General features: G+C 34.5%; 1 protein-coding gene across 2 annotated transcripts in view; it reads left to right on the forward strand.

Annotated features, from left to right (window-relative positions):
- Nucleotides 1-19,711, forward strand: part of PCDH11X (protocadherin 11 X-linked) — a 441,647-nt gene that overhangs the window by 333,580 nt on the left and 88,356 nt on the right. The gene's annotated exons all lie outside the window — the stretch shown is intronic.

The following is a 19,711-nucleotide window of genomic DNA, read 5'->3' on the forward strand; positions in this document are numbered from 1 at the left end:
CAGAAACAGAAACTCACATCTTAAAAATACTGATAATATTCCTCCCATGAGGTGGACAGAGGCATAAAATTTTGTAGTTCTGCAAATATTCTTTCTCTGTGCATCTCTCTATGAATTTTCCACTCCATCTCTATTTTGCTTCACATATTTGGCTTAGTTAAATGAGCTTCCGCTATATCAGCATGATAATACAGTAATTATTAAACAGGTAAGATAGAATCATCATTTTTTCCTCTGGCTTCGATTCCTTACCAATGACTGCTGATTATAAATACTATTAGTGAAGCAGAAATCAGCACAGTGTACTCGAGTTACTTTTCAAATAAAGGGTTTTTTCAGCATTCAGTTTCCCCATAGGTTTTTAATCAAGGTTATGGGAAAGTCCATAAACTTTCTGCTGAATATTTAACAATCTGGAGGTCATAGCATACATGAGATCCCAAGGACAAGTGAAATGAGATTGCAATCAGAGGAACAGAGGAGACCTGGAGATAAGTAAAGCTTTGTCCACGGATAATATCTTACAGAACAAACATCAGAGTCACGTTTTCAAGCTTCTTTTTGAGACTTAATTTTCCCAGTATAAACAGTCATAAAAAAGGGTAAATACAAATGGCTGATTGCACTGGATTTTGTCACTGAATTTAATTGAAGTGATGATTGAAATTCAGTCTGAAAAAAATCTAAAATACTGAAGACATTTAATTATAATTAAACACATTGTTTTTTAACAGATCTGGTATCCTATTTCCCTAAGCCCTTTATAAAAACAAATTCTGTAAACAACTTACATTATACTGAATTGTAATAAATGTATGTGTGTGGTAAACAACTTTGCTAAATCTTTGTATATGCAATATTTTTAGCAGTATAGTTGCTACAATACTTTTATATATACAAATGGGAAAGTAATCTTGTAAAAACTCTTATCCAGGACTATAGGGGAGCTATACAAATACAATTATCACACTCTGCATAATGTAGAGATTGGATATTCAGGAAACTTATCAGTAATGCCAGTCTGTCACAGGCATGCATACTTCTGCAGACTCATTCTAGGACCCCATAATTATCTTGCCCTTCCTCATGGAGAACTCTGCTAAAATTAATAAAGTGTCTCAAGCATGCATGCTTCCCTCCACAAAAGCATGGAGAAGGCACTGGTAAAAGTATGTAGAGGTTATGATGAGTTTGTACTATGGTTTGGCTTTGCAGGAGCAGAGCACAGGCAATGAAGTTCTCTGTGGGGGCTGCAGGGGCTTAGTGAGCATCTGAGATGATATCAGCCTGCAGAGTCTGCTTTTTTTGGTGTTGTTTGGAATTAGCAACATTCTCTCCCCATTAATTAGTAGAATTTTAGCTGTGCATTTCCTGAAACAGATGCATTATTTATTCTTCCTTTGTAACAGAAAATGACTGAAATTTTTAATGCTTGGCAATGTAGTTTCACAGCTTTCTCTGGTCACAAAAGCATTCAGTCTTTGAAAGAAGAGCATAGGTATAAATTCCTTTCATTAATCTAAGTTGTCCTATGGCTTTTTATTTTATTTTTTTTTCCATGTGTGTGAAAATTATTAAAATAGGCACCCTCAGAAAAATCTCCTCAACTTCAAACTGGGATTTCTATTAATAAAGTAACAAGCTGTATGGCAGCATATTTGCCTAGATGAGGTAGTATTGATTTTATCTTCATTATCAACATTAAAAGAAAACTTGGTGCTAGTTACTCCGTGCTATTGTTTTTCTTATACTAGATACTGTTAAAGAATCCAGATGGGACTCTGTAACAGTAATTCTGAGCATGCTCTGATTTCTAAAATCCCTCTAATTAATGATGGCCATAATGGCTGGGTTCTTTCCCAGGCACAGTATTGCAAGTACTGACATTCACGGCATCACACTGGATTGATGAAGAATTTTTGTACTTCATGAGTAGATATTTTATCATGAGTTCTTTAAAAACACCTGAGAAAACACCTGTTTGTGTATTCTCCTTTGCTAGGTTGGCCTGATTTAATCAGATAAGACTTCTGCATGGAGTCATGGGGGATGAAGATTACTTCTCCTCTGTAGGGTTGAGTTTATATTATCCATAGTCCCCTGGGCTTTGATCATGCTATCATAACAGATCTTTGCCACTATATAAATAACTTCATATTGAAAAAAAAAAAAAAAAAAAAAGACATTATTTCTGATGTGTTATATTTTTAAATATATTAAAAAATACATTTGAATTGTGTAACTTTTAAGACTACTCGTAAAATAATAATTAAGCATTGCAACAATGAAACATCTTGACATAAATACTGAAAAGTTTATAGAAAGATTGGTTAATAATGAATGTAATCTCAATGCTTTACTTGTAAGAAATTCATGTTTCACTTGAGATTGTACTTTTCAACATAGAAAGTGCTGAAAGTACATGTATTACAAGCATCTATTATATACACTTCGTGCACATAATTTTTCTTTTGCCAATCTAATAACATGGTGTTATACTTTCAGCACAGGAAAAGATGTTCAGTTATTGATGAAAAAAATCAGAAAATTTGTGTTTTGGATGACTCTTGACCCCTCCACATTCAATCCGTTAGTGAACTTCTCACAAAAAATGGTTATGTTTTAACTACATTGCTCAATGAAAATATCAAAAGCAAAAACCAGAAAAGGAAATGTTGCTTGTTTGATTGTTTGTTTGCTTTAAATAAAGTTTGTTAAAAATGTATCAACTCTAATAATAATACCAGAAAAAAAATAGAAGAGGAAAAATAAAGATTTTCTTTTTCTGATGCTAGTAATAAACTCACTAGCTATCTTACCAGTTGACTGCAGGATGTTTCACAGTGTAGCAACAGAATTTATTGTCTCTATTTAACACACCATAATAGTCTTGTTATGTTTGATTAAATATGCTTTTCTAGCAGAGAACAGCAGGTAGATTAAAGATAAGGAAATACAGAAACTTTTCATCTCTTCTAACTGATTTTTATTCAGCTTTATTTGGGGAGGACCAAGGGTGTTAGTAATTATATTGGTTTCTCACTCTCTTTAGAACATGATATCAATTTAAATATAAATTTAATGAATTAAATACATGTACTTAATTTTATGTTTACATATACATAAATACAGAGCATATAGAACTCGAGTTGTTTTAAAAATAAAGTATTTTGCAAAATTATAATAGAAAACAAGATTTTCAACGTGTTTCATAGTATATGTATGCTACCAGCAGTGAATAGCAGTCCACCTTGATGCAGATGATGCCAACTCAATCTGGCTTTCTCCAGTAGCAACACAGTCACAAACTCAGGTCTTGCCTACTTTTGGAAAATACAGGCTTGAGATTGCCTATCTGGAAAAAAACACAAAGATCGATAGAGAGGACATGATTCTGTAAGATCCAAGAACATAGAAGAAAAGGAAGAAAATAGAAGAAAAGAAACTGAGATTAGAAAACGCTCAATTTGAAAACTTTATCAGTATCTCTGCAGAATGTTATAAGTTATGTGCTTATGAATAACACATACTCCTTGCAGAGATTTCATATATTCATATGGAAATATTGTTATGCAGTAAGTGCAAGAGATGTCATATGTATGTCTCATGTGAGAATGAAAGTGATCCCTTCAAACATTGTGTGCATTTTTGGATTTTCGTTCTGCTTTCTCTGAAAATACAGAAGAATTGTAAGAAATGTTTATGATTGAAGGATTTCGGGGAAATGATTTTGTTTCTTTTTTAAAGATTAGGAAACATTAATAAGTGAAATAATAGAAGATATTAAAAAAAATACATGGATAAAACTATTACAATATGAATCTGACTGAATAACTGCTCATCTTGGGAGAAATGGTAACTTACAACTTGCCTCTACAGATACTGTATGTATTAGATATATAAATAATCAATACCATAGAAAATATTAATATGTTGATAGAAATGATAGAGTGAAACACTTCCATTCCATTTTCAAAATACTAAAAATATGTTTATTTATTACCTAGTAATTGTTTAAGTAATTGTTTAATCTATTAGAGAAGTAAACATTGTGCCTAATGAATTGATAAAACAAACTATACATGCCAAATGAATTACAGTTCTGAAATCCTGGCAAGGCTGTGACAGGCCTTCCTGGTAGCTAAAAAGCAGTAATGAAGGAATGTGTAGTCTTGTCATATTATAAATGTTCATAAATCCTGCCTAATGTGACAAAGAAAGGGTTTTCAGCAGGATTAAGCAAGGAAGTGCAAAATCATTTATTTTTGAAAAGATAAACTAGACTACAAAAATATGCAGGATGACATCCTATCAGCATCTTTGAGAACTTTATTTAGATCACAGTCTTCATATCTGATCAATGTTTATAAATAAATATGGGTTTGAATTACAGAGGGTATGAAAACTTTCAAGGTTTGACACAGTATTCTTACTTTATTGTAAATCCCATTTAGCCCATTTATGTTGACATAATACGGAGAATATGTGGCTCGGAAGTTGGATTTTGTACTAGAAAATAGGGTGGACACCTTCCTGTATTATCAGTCTGTACACAAGTGGCATAGCCTCCCATAAGGTCTTCATCAATATGAATAATAACTTGAAATAATGTCTCTTTTTCATGATAGGACAAGGAAGAGAAAGTCATGATTTCTGTTTGCCCTTGGTTATGTTCCATACTCAAATGTCTCATTTTCCATGTCTCAAATGAGAAATAAGAAACAAACAAGCAAACAAAACCTGTTTTTGCATAGATAGTTAAAAATAGTCTGATGTGTTTTCATTTTATTTTAATTTGGATATGTATCCAAATTGTAATGTGAAGAGGTTGTCTGATAAATGAGTCATGAAAGTATGAAAATGTGTGATACATAGTGGGAAAAATGGCTGGTAGTTACTTGTAGGAGGGCAATCAAGCAATGGAAATAACAAGAATTTTCAGAAATGAATTTGAGAGTTCAGTAAATACATTTCTCAGATATTTTCTTCATAATATTTTTAAACATTCATCATAGCTGAGAGTGATAATTAAATAATTTTCTAGGTAGCCAAACACAAATGATGTTTACATCAAAGTAACATAAGAAAAAGTTTATAAGGAGTTTTATATGATTTCTCTTGCTCTATTTAGTAGTTCTATTTTTCTAGCAGTTATGAGAAAAATGAATTTGTTTTGTTTTATAAAGAAAAATTTTGTTTTAGAGGCAAATATTAAACAATTAATTAAAAAATCACACCTCTGCAAATCTACTCTCACAAGTAGAATTTTTAAAAGATAATATAGAAGGTATGGAGATTTGAAGATCAAACCCCCAAATCCCACAAGTAGTATGCAAGATGAATGTCCTAAGAATAGTCCACACACAAACACACAAAAGGAAAGAAATCCTCAAATGTATTTTTCAAAGCTTAGCTGACATTTTTCATTTTCCCAATCTTTTGTTTGATATCATTCATTCACATTATTCTGAAACAGAAATCCAGCAGTAGCATCTCTGCCTTCATAAACTTCCTGGAGAGACTGCTATGTGCTGTCACCGAAGTCTGAGAGCAAAATAATAATTAAAAAAGTAAAGTGACATATATAAAATTCATAGGAGGAAAAGATGCCTTTCATAAAAATTTAGTCAAAAGATCGGCAAACCCACTCATGTGAAATGGTTAGAAATGCTTTTAGAATAACAGCCGTAGAGAATATTTTCCTGAGTTTTGGCAATAGATAATTGTGACTGACTAAACTTACTGTCCAACTGCAAATGTTCGCTCGACACAATATTACTGCCAGCATTAGAAAATCATTTACTGTGCTATCCGAGTAGTAAATGTGACCGTGGAAATTGGAGTTGAGATCTATATGGCTTGCCAGGGATCCATAGCCAGTATTATCCTATGAATCTTAATTTGCTCAGTTTCTTTTGGGCTTAGGTTTTTTTTTGTGTGCGCTTTTGGTAGCTTCTTGTTCATTTTGCTAACTTTGTTCTCCTAGATGCTGCCTGTTTTTTTCCCCTCCAGAAATCTCCCACAAAATGCATGTACTTTATGACTTTAAAATATCACTGTTAATGAACTTTAAGCAGTTATGGGAGCTATTAATCTGACTGAACATAGAAATGTTTATTAGAGCATACAAACACTTTTTCAAATGACTAATCACTTTTACTTTCAAATGAAGTATTTATCATTGTCTTTATAAACAAAAATGTCAATTACATTAACTTCTTAAAAAGGAAAATTAACAACTTTTGATATTAGCCAAAAGTTATCAGATTAGTTATGTTAAATTGTACATACAAATAGAAAATAATATAGGCCATTTATATGTCTGTGAATTTAAATTTCATGTTGTGCAACTTTGAACATATTTTTGAATTATTAATTTAAGAAGTCCCAGTTCCATAGGCTAATCATCCTAATTAGGATGATTTGATTAATTAAATTAATTTAAATTAATTAATTTAAACTGAAAATTGAAAGATTTTTCACCATCATATAAAATTTTATTTGAAGAGGAGATAGTCTGTTAGACCAAATTTTGCAGGAAAATAAATTATAATCCCTGCTAGGAAAGCATGAAGCTCTTGGGTGATGTTGGGTAGAGAAAGAAAATATTCTTGAGGGACTGAGCTATAAATTGATCCATGTATATTATGCTTAAGGAAAAAAAGGAAAACCTTTAATAATTAAAGGTTGCCATTTTCTATCTTTGATTTTTACTTTCTTCCTATATATTGCATTTCCTCTTAAATCACTGTGAATTTTTCTCCAACGTGCTCACAGACACAAGAACATAATGCTGCACTCTAACTCCTAATACTTAAATTAAAATTAATATGATCTTGAAATAATGTGGAAAGCATGGATATACATTCCTGCTTTTTCAGAATGAGGAAATGCTTTTATTCATTCAGAACTTGCATTTAGCTATACTGTAATTCTAGGTAAGTTCTCTGAATTTCAGCCCAGAGATGCATGCCTACTGTCTATTTTAATGGTTTCTGTGCCCATGAAATGGTTGGCGTGTTAGACATATATTTAAGGATTTAAATTAATCTTTTGTCATTACTTTATTTGAGTTTCAAGATGGGAAGGAAAAAAAAAGAAAAAAAAAAAGGGGAAAAAAAGCTATTACTTTTATGTCTTCTTGCTGGAACTCATGACTGTAATTTCAAGTTAGATTTTTCAAAACGTTCTACAGTATTCATACCATATGCATGCTTTGTGGGAAAAGAAGGAATGTGTGCATACCTATGTTAGAAGGGAAGAGTTCCTGATTTTTTTAGCAGGGGTTAGCTCATTAATTATCTCCCATAATAAAAAAAATTTTATATAGTTTTTCGTTTTCACCTGAACTCTGTGAAAACCTCACATGTCCTGTACTTTTGCTAACATTTGGAAATCATATGGTCTTGTTACAATTCGCCTCAGGGAATTCAGTTTTTGTTTTGTGAGTAAAGAGTAGTATGTGATTGGTTCTGTTTTCAGTTTCCCAGGCTTGTTAAGTGACACTTCCTTTGGAGTGCAGTTTTGCTTTATGATTACAGCTTTCATAGCATGGACTATTATTTCATCAACAGAACAGAAATATAGCTAATTTATTTCAATGATGATAGTACCTGGTAGCTGACAATTAGGCCTTTTTAAGCTATTGTATCACTGTTTTCTTTGGTGTAGTTTTCTGCTTTATGCTGTGAGTAGATGTCATCTGTAGACAAATTAATAATTTGTTATCATGTGCTGAAGGAAGAAAGAAGAGATATGGCAATCAGCTAAATGAACAGAACCACTGGAATGGTAGAAAGCAAGTAAATCTCACTAGCAGTAAACCCTTGAAATATATTGGTAGAATGTAAGCAAACTGAAATAGTTTTCCACAATACTTTATTACCTGCAGTACATTAATAATAGATAAACATTCAATGATGCTTTCAAGTTATTTTTGTTCTTTCAGTGTTATTAGAGAGAGTATCCATATTCTGAAGTAGAGCATATTTCCAAAGCCTTATCTTACAACAGGACAAACAGGAGTCATCATTCATGTTACTGTGCATGTGAGAAAGCCATAGTAGTTAGTGAAGTAGTTGGGATTAAGCCCCAATTACTTACATACACAAGAGATTATTTAACATGTGCTCTAGTTTCTAAAGAAATAGGAGAATCTAAGGTAACTGGTGTCCAGTGTCCCTTGAACTTTTAAGTGAGTGTCTTTTTGTCTCTGTGGAAATACTCCCTTCCAAATGATCTGCATTGTAACATCACTTGAAGAGGACAAGATATCCCTCTTTAAGGTGCTGAATCTTTTCAGAATGATCAACAAAGTTCTTGTTTCATCCTGGGTTCAACAGGATTTTGATCGGGTAGTTATTAGCTAGAGGTAAAAGCGGCTCTTGTCAGAAAGGACTTTATATTCTGCGGAATTGGGTTTTGCCATGCAGAAGGTCTTGCTCATAGAGGACACAGTAAAGCTGTTTAGTTAGGTGTAGTTAGCTGTCTGACTGCAGCTTTTGATTAAATCAACCACAAGCCAAACAACTTGACTCATTTCCATAGCCTTGTTTCTCAGAGGTTTTTGTGTGTGCATACATGTTCTACCCCTCTCCCCTCCCCCCCAGTTTGCCAGAGGATAACCTGAATGCTACAGTTTGTGTTTTTTACTAAATAGCACACAGCTTTACTCTTGTTAGTTTCGTTAATCATACATAATCTCATAACCAATTTAGACTTTGGCCTTTAATTTTGCTTTTTTTACAGTCCTTAATAAATGAAATCACTTGTATTAGTTGTATACGGGGAAAAAAAAGAAAAAAAAAAAAAAAAGGAAGAGTGGAAACAGGAATGGGTGGCCTGGGAAGAAAATAGGGATGCTGCTCAGTTGTGCAGAGATGCTGTCAGGAAAACCAAGGCAAAGGTGGAATTAAATTTGGTGAGGGATGTGAAAAACAACAAGAGATTCTTTAGATACATTGGCAGAAGAGACAGACAAAGGAGAGTGTACCCCTTCTGATAAATTAAAAGAGAAAGCTGGTTTTCTCAGACATGGAGAAGTCTGGGCTACTTAATGAGTTCTTTGCCTCAGTCTTCACAGCCAGTCAGGCTTCTCATGCCTCTTGTGTCTCTGAACTTCTAAGCAGGGACCAGGGGAGCAAAATTCCTCTCAGTGTAAGAGCAGAGCAAGTCTGAGACCACCTCATGAGGCTAACTATGAACAATCTATGGAGCCAGATTACATGCATTCTAGGATTCTGAAGGAGCTGGCTGTTGTGGTTGTCAGGTTGCTCTCCATCATATTTGAAAAATCCTGGTTGTCAGGCAAAGTCCCAATTGACTAGACAAAGAAAAGCATCATTGCCATATTCAAGAAAGGTAGATAGGAAGATCTGGGGAACCGCAGGCTGGTGAGCTTCATATCTGTGCCTGGAAAGAATATGGAGCAGGTCCTCCTGGAAGTGATGCTAAGGCACATACTAGATATAGAGGTGATCTGAAACAGCCAGCATGGATTTGCCAATGGCAGATCATGCCTAACCAATCTGGTGGCCTTCTATGATGGAGGTTCACCATCCAGAAGAATCTATACATGCTTGGAAAGTGGGCACGTGAGAATCTGAGAATCTAATCGTGTTTAATAATCACAGAATCACAGAATTGTAAGGGCTGGAAGGGATCTCTAGAGATCATCTAGTCCAAAGCAGACTCCTTAGACCAGATTGCACAGATAGACATCCAGGTGGGTCTTGAATATCTCCAAGGAAGGAGACTCCACAACCCCCTTGGGCAGCCCATTCAAATGCTTCGTCACTCTTACCGAGAATAAGTTCTTATGCACATTTGTGTGGAACTTCCTATGGTCCAGTTTGTGGCTGTTTCCCCTTGTCCTGTCGCCACACCACTGAAAAGAGTCTGGCCTCGTCCCTTTGTATCCCATACCTTAGATATTTATAGACATTGATCAGAACCCCCTTTCATCTTCTTTTCTCAAGGCTGAACAGACCCAGATCACTCAGCCTTTCCTCATAAGAGAGATGCTCCAGGCCCTTTATCATCTTCATGGGCCCCTGCTAGACTCTTTCCAGAAAATCCCTGTCTTTTTTTGTACAGGGAGCCCAGATGAGGCCTCACTAGGGCAGAATAGAGGGAAAGGATCACCTCCCTTGACCTGCTGGCCACACTCTTTTTAATGCACCCCAGGATGCCACTGCCTTCTTGGCCACAAGAGCACTCTGCTGGCTCATGGCCAATCTGTTGTCCACCAGAATACCCAGGTCCCTCTCTGCAGAGCTACTCTCCAGCAGGTCACGTGTTGCAGTTGGGTCAAAGAAATCTTGGATATAAATACAGACCTGGGAGAAGAACTCACTGAGAGCAGATCTGCTGAGAGGGACTTGGGGGTCCAGATGAACCAAAAGCTGAACATGAACAGAAATGTGCTCTTACAGCCCAGTAGGCCAACAGAATTCTGGGCTGCATCAGAAGAGGAATGGCTAGCAGGGAGAGGGAGGTGATTGTCCCCCTCTACTTGGCTCTTGTGAGAACCCATCTGTAGTACTGTGTCCAAATCTGGGCCCCCCAGTACAAGAGGGATGTGGAGCTGTTGGAGCGGTTCCAAAAGATGATCAGAAGGCCATGAAGATGGTCAAAGGGATGGAGCACCTTTCCTATAAAGGAAGGTTAAGAGCACTGGACTTGTTTAGCTTGCAGAAGGTGCTGCGGAAACATCATTGCAGCTTTCCAGTGCTTGAAGGGAACTTACAAACAAGAGGGAGACCAACTTTTTACATGGTCTGATAGCAATAAGACAAGGGAGGAAGACTTTAAACTAAAAGAGGGGAGATTTAGGCTAGAGGTGAGGAAGAAAGTTTTTACTCAGTGGGTGGTATGGTGATGGAACACGTTGCCCAGAGTGGTTGTGGATGCCCCAGATATGGGAGCATTCAGGGCCAGGTTGGATGAGATCCTGGGCAGCCTGATGTAGTGGTTGGCAACCCTGCCAATGGCAGGGGGTTGGAACTAAGTGATCTTTAAGGTCACCTCCACCATAAGTCATTCTATGATTCTATGATTAACCTTGAATACAACAACTTCAGTTTGTCTAATGAATTATTCATGCTATTATCCACCCTGAGAGTCATCAAATAGCTCTGTGCTGCCTGCAAAGTGCAGTTTACCAAAAAGTGATAACTCAGTAAATTATATTTGTATACTTGAATATTAAACTAAAGACAGTACTGTGCAAAGCCATTGATGAAAATACCTGTAAAATCCATGTAGAAGCGACGTCCTCCATGTCATTTCCCAATTCACTTGCAGTCGTAATTCATTTAATAATTTGTTGGCAATGAATGGCCTGATAGACAAAAATCATTTAATATGCAAAGATTTATAAAGCAGCAATAGAAGATATAATTACTACAAGTGCTAGTTTTATTCTTTTTTTACAAAGAAGCTATTCTTTTTGATTTCTTGAGTTTGGTACAATATCCTGAAGTATGAAGTTGCCTTTTTCTTTACTATATTCATTTCCTTTTTTTTTTTTTTTTTTAAGATAGAATCCAAAATGTTACTTGCTCTTCACTGTGCAAACTGTCTAATTCTGGAATGAAAGTGACTATTTGAAAATCTTGGTTGAGACTAGTACTGACATTTTCATTGACAATAACATTTTCTCTCTTCAAATTGTTTTTCTGAGCCTTAGATTTTCAGATAAATCCTCTTCACAAAGATTTCCTGCTTTTTTTGAATAGACTGCTTTTTACCAGGACAGGCCTAACATGTAATAAGTCAAGGCCTGAATACAGAATTGTATTCTTCATTCCAGAACTCTTCTTCAGTAGCTGAAAGAGATGTCTATGTACAAATACGTACAGTCTTTGCTTTCTCTGTGACCTGTTCATTGTCTAGACCTTACCACACAATTAATTCACCATAACTGTCCGGTATGTGTTTGCATTTTTGCCTTATGCTTCATCTTAGAGATCTTCTTTCATACAGTTTGCACTAAGAAATTTTACCGTACAGTAATCAGTTGCTTGGGGATTCTGAAAAAAGAGAGTTAAAATACAAGTCAAAGTAGGTCTTAAACAAGGTCAACCAGAGTTAGGAATTTACTCGTCATTGTGTATTCCAACTTTATATTTTTGTTTTTCTATGATTTGATGTAAGAGCGAAGCCTGCAGAAAGACTGAGGGTGAAGCCATTCATTACAAGGGGAAATAGTTTTAAACTAAAAGATGGTGGATTTGGATAAGATATTAGGGAAACATTCTGTACTGTGAGGGTAGTGAGGCACTGGAACAGCTGCCCAGAAAAGCTAGTGGATGCCCCGTCCCTGGAAATGTTTAAGGGCAGACTGAATGAGGCTTCAGGGAGCTTAGTCTAGTGGATGGTGTTCCTACCCATGCTGGGGGGGTTGGAACATTATAAGTTGTAAGGTCTCTTCCAAACCATTCTGTGATTCTATGAGCAGTAGTGAGATATTAGACTGCTCCATATAGCCTGAAGTTCCCATAATTCTATAAGGAATTTACTTGACATTACTGTTGTGCTATCCAAGACGACATCTTGAAGGGCATATCAGTGACATTGAATATGCTAATTCTACTTTAATCTGTTGACCTAGTCATTGATATAACTTTATTGATGTATTTATTTATAATATTTTAAAATTATATTTCCTAACTGTAGTAACTATCCATAATGCTTAGAAAGAACGAGGGGAAGGGAGGTGTTGGAGAAGGGCATAGACATAATTTTGCTGCCTGATATACGTAGATGAAGAACTCCTGCAGAAAAAGATTTATCATTAACTAAAATTTGAAACATCAAAAAGATTCAAATTGAACCCTCTGGCATCTTCAGAGCCACATCAAGATGGTATTTCCCATTTTGCAAACATATTCTCTAATTGCTTTTGTCTGTGAAATGTCTTTTAACCCATTAAAAATGCTCAGGGCAAAACCCATGTATTTTATGGATTTAGTTCCTAATACTTCATAACTCACAGTATCTCATAATTATGATAAATCTCTAAAGACTCCCATGATCTGAGTCACATCATTTCCTTGTGCACTATGCTTGCAGCATTAATTATGATTTTTATATATCTAATACAGCAATGCACTAATTTTGAAATAGTCAAATGATTTAAAGCCAAATGCTCATGAAGAGCTGATTGTCTGTTTGAACATCCAAGTACAAGTGAAGCTTTCTAGTTCTAGAGGTGCCAAAATTAAACAAGATAGATAGTATGTTGTATATAACAAACAATAATTTTTTGTGTGTTTGTCAGTTTGTAATTCTGCCAAGAGACTTTTAGTCACAACACTTCTAAGTTCTGTAGCCACTGTCTGGATTGGAAGAAAGATGGGACTACAGAAATAAATAGTATATTTCCAACTTGAATTAATATCACTATATGGACTCAAAGGGTGAATGCAGCACTTTCTATTTTGCAGTAAACTGGAGTGTCCAGTGGGTTATTTAAGAAAATGTGTTCCATCAGGTGTTTTTGAAGTCTACCATTATGGAGTAGTTTTTATTTGCTTTTTCTTTGTAGAGCTAATTTCAGTCCTGTGTTTTGACTACTTGGTGTTTTTAGAACATTTTCTGACTGATTTCAGAGCCTATAATTTTAAAATTATATTGTCTGGAATACTGAAGGCTCACTATGATATCTGACAGTTGTGTATCTCTACAAAGAAAACTATTTTTTTTTGTTTTCAAATGCTTTAAATAAAACTGTTTATCTCCAAAGTACTGACTTAACCTTTTTGCCAGTGGAAATTTTGCGCATCTTAAAAATGTTACATAATGGGAGAAAGTATCTTAGTAGCAAAAGTAATAATGTACTGAAATGATTTATTTAATTCTTTGGTTTTGTTGTTTTTTCTGTTCGTATGTTTGTTTGTTATTGTATCTCACTTGAATGAGGTAACCCAGATAAACCTTTGTTGAGCTCCAAAGGTGATATGGTGATATTCTGAAAATTAGCAGTGCAATAGAATTGCAAATGGAGAATTAGTACATTAGGACTTACAAGGTGATCATGGGTAGAAAAGAACAAGACTATATAAGATAATAGCCTTTACATTTTACAGTTTTGATTATATTCATAAATTTGGATGAATCCGTTTGATACTAGAATATGATATTGCTGACTACGTGAATTAGAATAAATGGTTATACTTCCGCCCACCAAACACACTTTTTAAAAGTATTATATCATCTTAATGCTTTTGTCTTCTTTCTAGCCTGGGTGGGGAATTCTTTCATATATACCTCAGTAGAAAAGTTTATATTTGTATGTGGCCTATATAGTGTTCTATCTTGATGTGTATATATATGTACATTCAACAGTTGACATCTCAGTTTCTTTTATTAACGACTCCTTTTTTGGCTTAGTCCTTTTCCAATTCACCTTCCAATTCTGTTCAATTTTGCTTTGCAAGTGGTCTTGAGATAACAGTTTCTTGCAGATACACAGATACCACATCATATTGAGAAATGGACAATTGCTGCACTTATCCCATTACTTTGGAATTAGCTAATCTATAACACATGCAATCTATATAGTAGATATGTTATTAAAAAACTACTGCTAAAATTGCTCAGAATTTATATTGCATGTTTTAACCAATTTTGAAATATCAGTATAATTATTTGGTAAGTAAGATCACTAACATAAACTAACATCATTTTTTGGGGTGTGGTAGGAAAAATATATTGTCAGAAGATGTCTAGACATGTTTGTGGACTGCAGTATAAACCATGCTCAACAAGCTGATGGACATATTCAGTCACGTACAACTGCCTGCTATATGGTTGTCAAAGGCCTTGGTCTGTGCTGGAAGCAGACATATTTACCTCTCACATTTACAGATGGGTCAGGACTGAGGTCACTAACAACAGAGTGAAAGAAATCTCAGACTTTGCCTGCTAGCATTGTATCTTGGGAGGCAGTTCTGTTCTGCCTGCATTCAGTTTCTAATGCTCCTTGACCCTTACTCTGTTATAAATAATCAGAAATATTCATTAAAGAATGGCAGTGGCTTTGGAGAAGTGATGTAGTGTATATTATGAAAGGAAAAATACATCCAATTTTCATAACTCCTTGCAAATTGTATTGGAAAGCCTTCAGCTGAATATATTCACATCCTGCTTTAAGAAATGCCACAAATAATGTGATGAGCTGAACTACCCTCGAATAATTCAGCTCGTGTAGATACTTCACAGTGCAGAAGGTTATCATTTCTATTTTCAAATGGATAGAGCATATTGAAATGTTTGAAAAAAAAATACTTTAAGGTCAGATATCACTATTAAAGTCATAACGTCATATAGATTGAGGAGTGCTAATGTGACATTACTTTGTTTTTTCTATTTCTGTGCCTTTCTGTTTTTCGTGTAAGTTTGAATCATTATTAACAGCATGTAAAATTTTACTTTTCCAGATAGTTGATGAAAAAAATGTGACTTCCAGCTCTGATATCACAGCACCCTCACTTGCTACAGATTCTAAAGAACAATGCATTATTCCATTCATGTGTATTCACATTTAATAAAGAGAGCTTTAGGAAGGATTCCAAGTATTAATGTTGAATTTTGAATTTTCGGGGTGACTGTTTCAGATATTTTCCATTTATTCTTGTAAAACTTGTTACATTTCCTGTTCTTTTATTTAGTTAGTTAGATTTCTCGGCAGCCATAAATGAAAGAAACACTTGGTTTTGGATCTCCTACTGATGCTTTTTTTTTTTTTTTTTTTTTTCACATTCCCATAACACATTTGCAAGCTAATAGTTTAATAAAACAAATAAATTGAGGCAGAGCAAGGAATACAAGATTCAAAGGCTTATTCAGGCTATGTTATGGTCTATAAAACAGCATACAAGCTGAAGTTCTCATAGGGACTCTATGTAAAATTCTGTTTTCTGTCCAGGGCAAAGTAGCTATTAATTTTTATCTAACAAATCTCTTCCTTCAATTTCTACCTTCAGCCTTTGCTTTTGTGTAAGACCATGAAAGTCTGCTAAGTTGTAACATTTGCAAGTGTTCAGCTTTCCACTGAAAAGAATAAAAACCAAATGTTGTGGCTTCCATCAGCAGTATAATGCAAAACTTCAGAACGCACAGTAATTGCAAAGAAGATCACATTTCATGTTTGAGCTCTTAAAACTTCTGTGTTTTAGCACTGTTAGTATTAATTGTAGGGACAAGTCAGATGCAAGGTTAATGGGGATGACGCTGTAGTAGGCATGCAGTGTTTTCTAAGACATTGAAGCACAACTTAATGGAGCTCAAAGGGCAATATTTTCATACTTTGCAATTGTTCTTATTGTTTATGCTTATGTTTACTTCTGTACTGAACTATATTTCCTTTAGTTCTTTATAATGAAGAGGAACAATTCTGACATTTACAGTAGAGTGAAATCTAATCATATTATCTGTGGTTAATCGTATTACAGTGGTTAATGGGGGCTCCCAGGATAAGGAAATTTGAGCAAGGAGTTCTATAGTAAGTGCTCTCACACATAAAGATTGAAATTTACTGTGCTTCCTGCGTAAATAACTTTGTATTTGAAAGGAGTACCTTTAAATGGGAAGCTGCATCACATTTAGTGATCCATGCTACTTCCATAGTTGCATATTCTCTGTTTACTGTTTACAGTAAACATATTCTCTGTTTACTGTTACCTGGTTTTGAAAAGGAAGAGCAAACTCTGACAGAGGATTTTTATGGCATGGTTGTAGAGTCTACAAGTGTAGCAAGTGTATAGTGCCCTATAAATTAACAGCCTTATTTCCTGCATAATAAGTTCCCAAGGGAGATGATCTCTCAAATGCAATGATTGTAGTGGCTAAGAAGACACTGGAGGCAAAAGAACTCACTGACATTCTTCAACTGGTAACTCAAAAACCTTGAAAAAATACCATTTTAAACTCTAAGGCAGCCTAATTTTAGCCAAACAATATACTGTTTTGACTTCTTATCCTAGAAATCTTCATGTACTGCACTGACCATTTAAAATAAACAAAAATCTGTTTTACACTTAACCCTTTCTGATTGCAATATTTTCCCCATCTCTTTAATAATAATGTTGAGCCTTTTCCAGTTCCTGGCTGGTACATCCAAGCCACATTCTTTATTGCAATGTTTAGTATATTGTTAGGGGATTGATCTGTTTATGCTAACTTAATGATTCATCTTGCTCATGATACATATCACTAAGAACAGTGATATTAGATTCATATAATCAGAAACATAATTTCTCAGAATTTACCTGTTTTCTTCTTTCTGAAAATCTCCACAGTGCGCACAGAACTTTCTTTTTTGCTTCAAAGAAATAATCTTCACCTCATAAATAACTCCAGAATATTGTTGTTCTAACCAGCCTAGTTTATTTAAGAGAATGTAAGCCGCTTCATGCCCTAAGTAATGCAATGTTTACTTTTTTTTTTGCTCTTTTTTTTTTTTTTTTTTTTAACATTTCTTAGAAGGGTTGCCTTTTGACCCAGTTTTTAAGGCAAATGTATATAACTTCTGCCTGACATATCTTATGTGTTGTAAAAGCCTTCAACAAACCAAGAGAGAATCCCTCCAAAACAAAATAGTAAAGCAACAAAGTAACTGGCAACAAACTATACTTTTCTTAAGACCTTAGCAAAAGTGCTGCATCAGTTTATGATTCACTGCAGATTTACTGTTAATTCTTAATCTGCAATGTTGGTTTGCCTCTTATACAATGAAATAAGCTACTCTCTTACAGTGGAAACAGAACTTGACATGTACATTTAATGAACAAGATATGTACATGGAAGACATGGGTGCATGTGACATGGTTGACCTGAAAGATGAACTTGGCCTCTGTAATTACAACTTCCAGTCACACGAGTAAGGTGATTATTTACTGCTTGATTGTTTTCATGTTTAAGAAGGGCTAATTTTTTAATCAGCTTTTATTCTGAAGTGTCATATTACTCTTAACTGCTGACAATCGAGCTATTATGCTTTTATACGTTTAAAATATTTAATACTTTTTAACATATTAAACGTACAATTTTAAACATTCCTCACAAAACCCACTATCCAAAACTCCTGGAACTTGTAGTTTTCAATTAAGATTTAATTCTGAAACATGCATCAGCCCTTATACATGTGCTGTCAAATATTCTGAGGAGTTGTTCATTTGTCACAGTAGCTCACAGTAGATTTGAGGTGTTCAAATAGCTTATACACTGCTAAGTAAAAATTCTGAAAATTTGTTTTTAAAAGCAAAAGCTAGAGATTAGACCCAGTAAAGTCAAATTAAAATAATACTTGTGGGTGAATAATTTGTTGTTGAGTTTTCAAGATCTTTTTTTTAATCTAACGAAAGAAATGCAGTTTGAAATTATGTTAAGGAAAGGTTTTGTTTCCTAAATGTCAAAATCTTCAGTCTTCCGGAGATGTTTTGGTTTTGACAACTGAATGCAATCAGTGAAATGGCTGCTACTACTTATATTTTGAGTAAAGAATAGTAAAAAAATGTTTTTAAAACAAGTGGAAAAGAATAGGGATGGCTTTTCCTTAGATCAAGTAGTCTATTCTTAGACAGGACATATGGCATGGATCAGAAATGAATGCATGATGGTATAGATATTATTCAATGTGACTACATGAGAAATCAAAAATCAAACCATGTTTCTAGTTGCTTTCATGTGCTGTGCTTGCTCATGAGGAAAGTGGCTGGTTAATTAGTAACAGAGTGGAGTATCTGTAAATGCAGATTAAAGTCACTGTTATTAAAGTAGAAAACTGAATTAAAAAAAACTTGACATTTCATTGTCCTCTATATGCAAATCTCTCTTACAGATACTTTTTTATTGTTATGCTAGGGAAATCAATGCTTTTGTTTTGTGTACTTTATTTCTGCAGCAGAATATAAGTCATAGAATACATCACACAATATACCTTATAAAACTTTCTGATCTTTAGGGATGTGACTGAGTAGGATTAACAGTGTGATATTAGCTAATGAGATTTGGGTATCTGAGTTGAAGTTTAGAAATGGTTCAGCAGCTATTGTTTGCTCTAGGATACATGGGGTGAAATACTAAATTTCTGTCCTTTTTGAATTTACTGCTGTACAGCACGTAATATCAAATAGTAAAAACAACATTACATTTTCCGAATTTGCTCCTTGCCCACTGCTCCTTTCCAGTGAGAGGGAAATTTTCTCTCTGATCTTTTCTTTTCAATCTCAATTTTAAATACGTTTTACTGTGGTTTCTCAATTGCTATGTTTTATTTTCATCTTTTAGGAAGACGAATGTGCAGATTTCAGAGTCACCAATCTAGCATAAAAAGAGGAAATGCTTTGTAACATTATATCAGTGTTTTTTTCTTGTTGTATTCATATTGCAGTGAATTAGCTTGTTCAAAGAAACACTCAAAGAAAAGCTTGATAAATTTTCTTCTTGACCTTTTTCCTGACATTATCTAAGTACTTCATCAACAATGTTCAGTTCATTTCTGTAAAGCTTCTTCTGTAGGCCATCATTAGATTCTGTTTTAAAGGTGGAAACTCAGGCAGAAAGACTTAATAAAACATGTTTATCCCCAAGAATATCTGTGATGGGCAGGAAATGGCAGTAATTTGTTCTTACCATAATCTGGTTCCTTATTCACAAGACTTTTCATATCATTTTGATTGACTTTAACCAAAGTAACATGTAATGA

This window comes from Phasianus colchicus, chromosome 14 (genome assembly GCF_987193195.1).
Source record: "Phasianus colchicus chromosome 14, bPhaCol1.hap1.1, whole genome shotgun sequence".
NCBI classification, from domain to species: Eukaryota; Metazoa; Chordata; class Aves; order Galliformes; family Phasianidae; genus Phasianus; species Phasianus colchicus.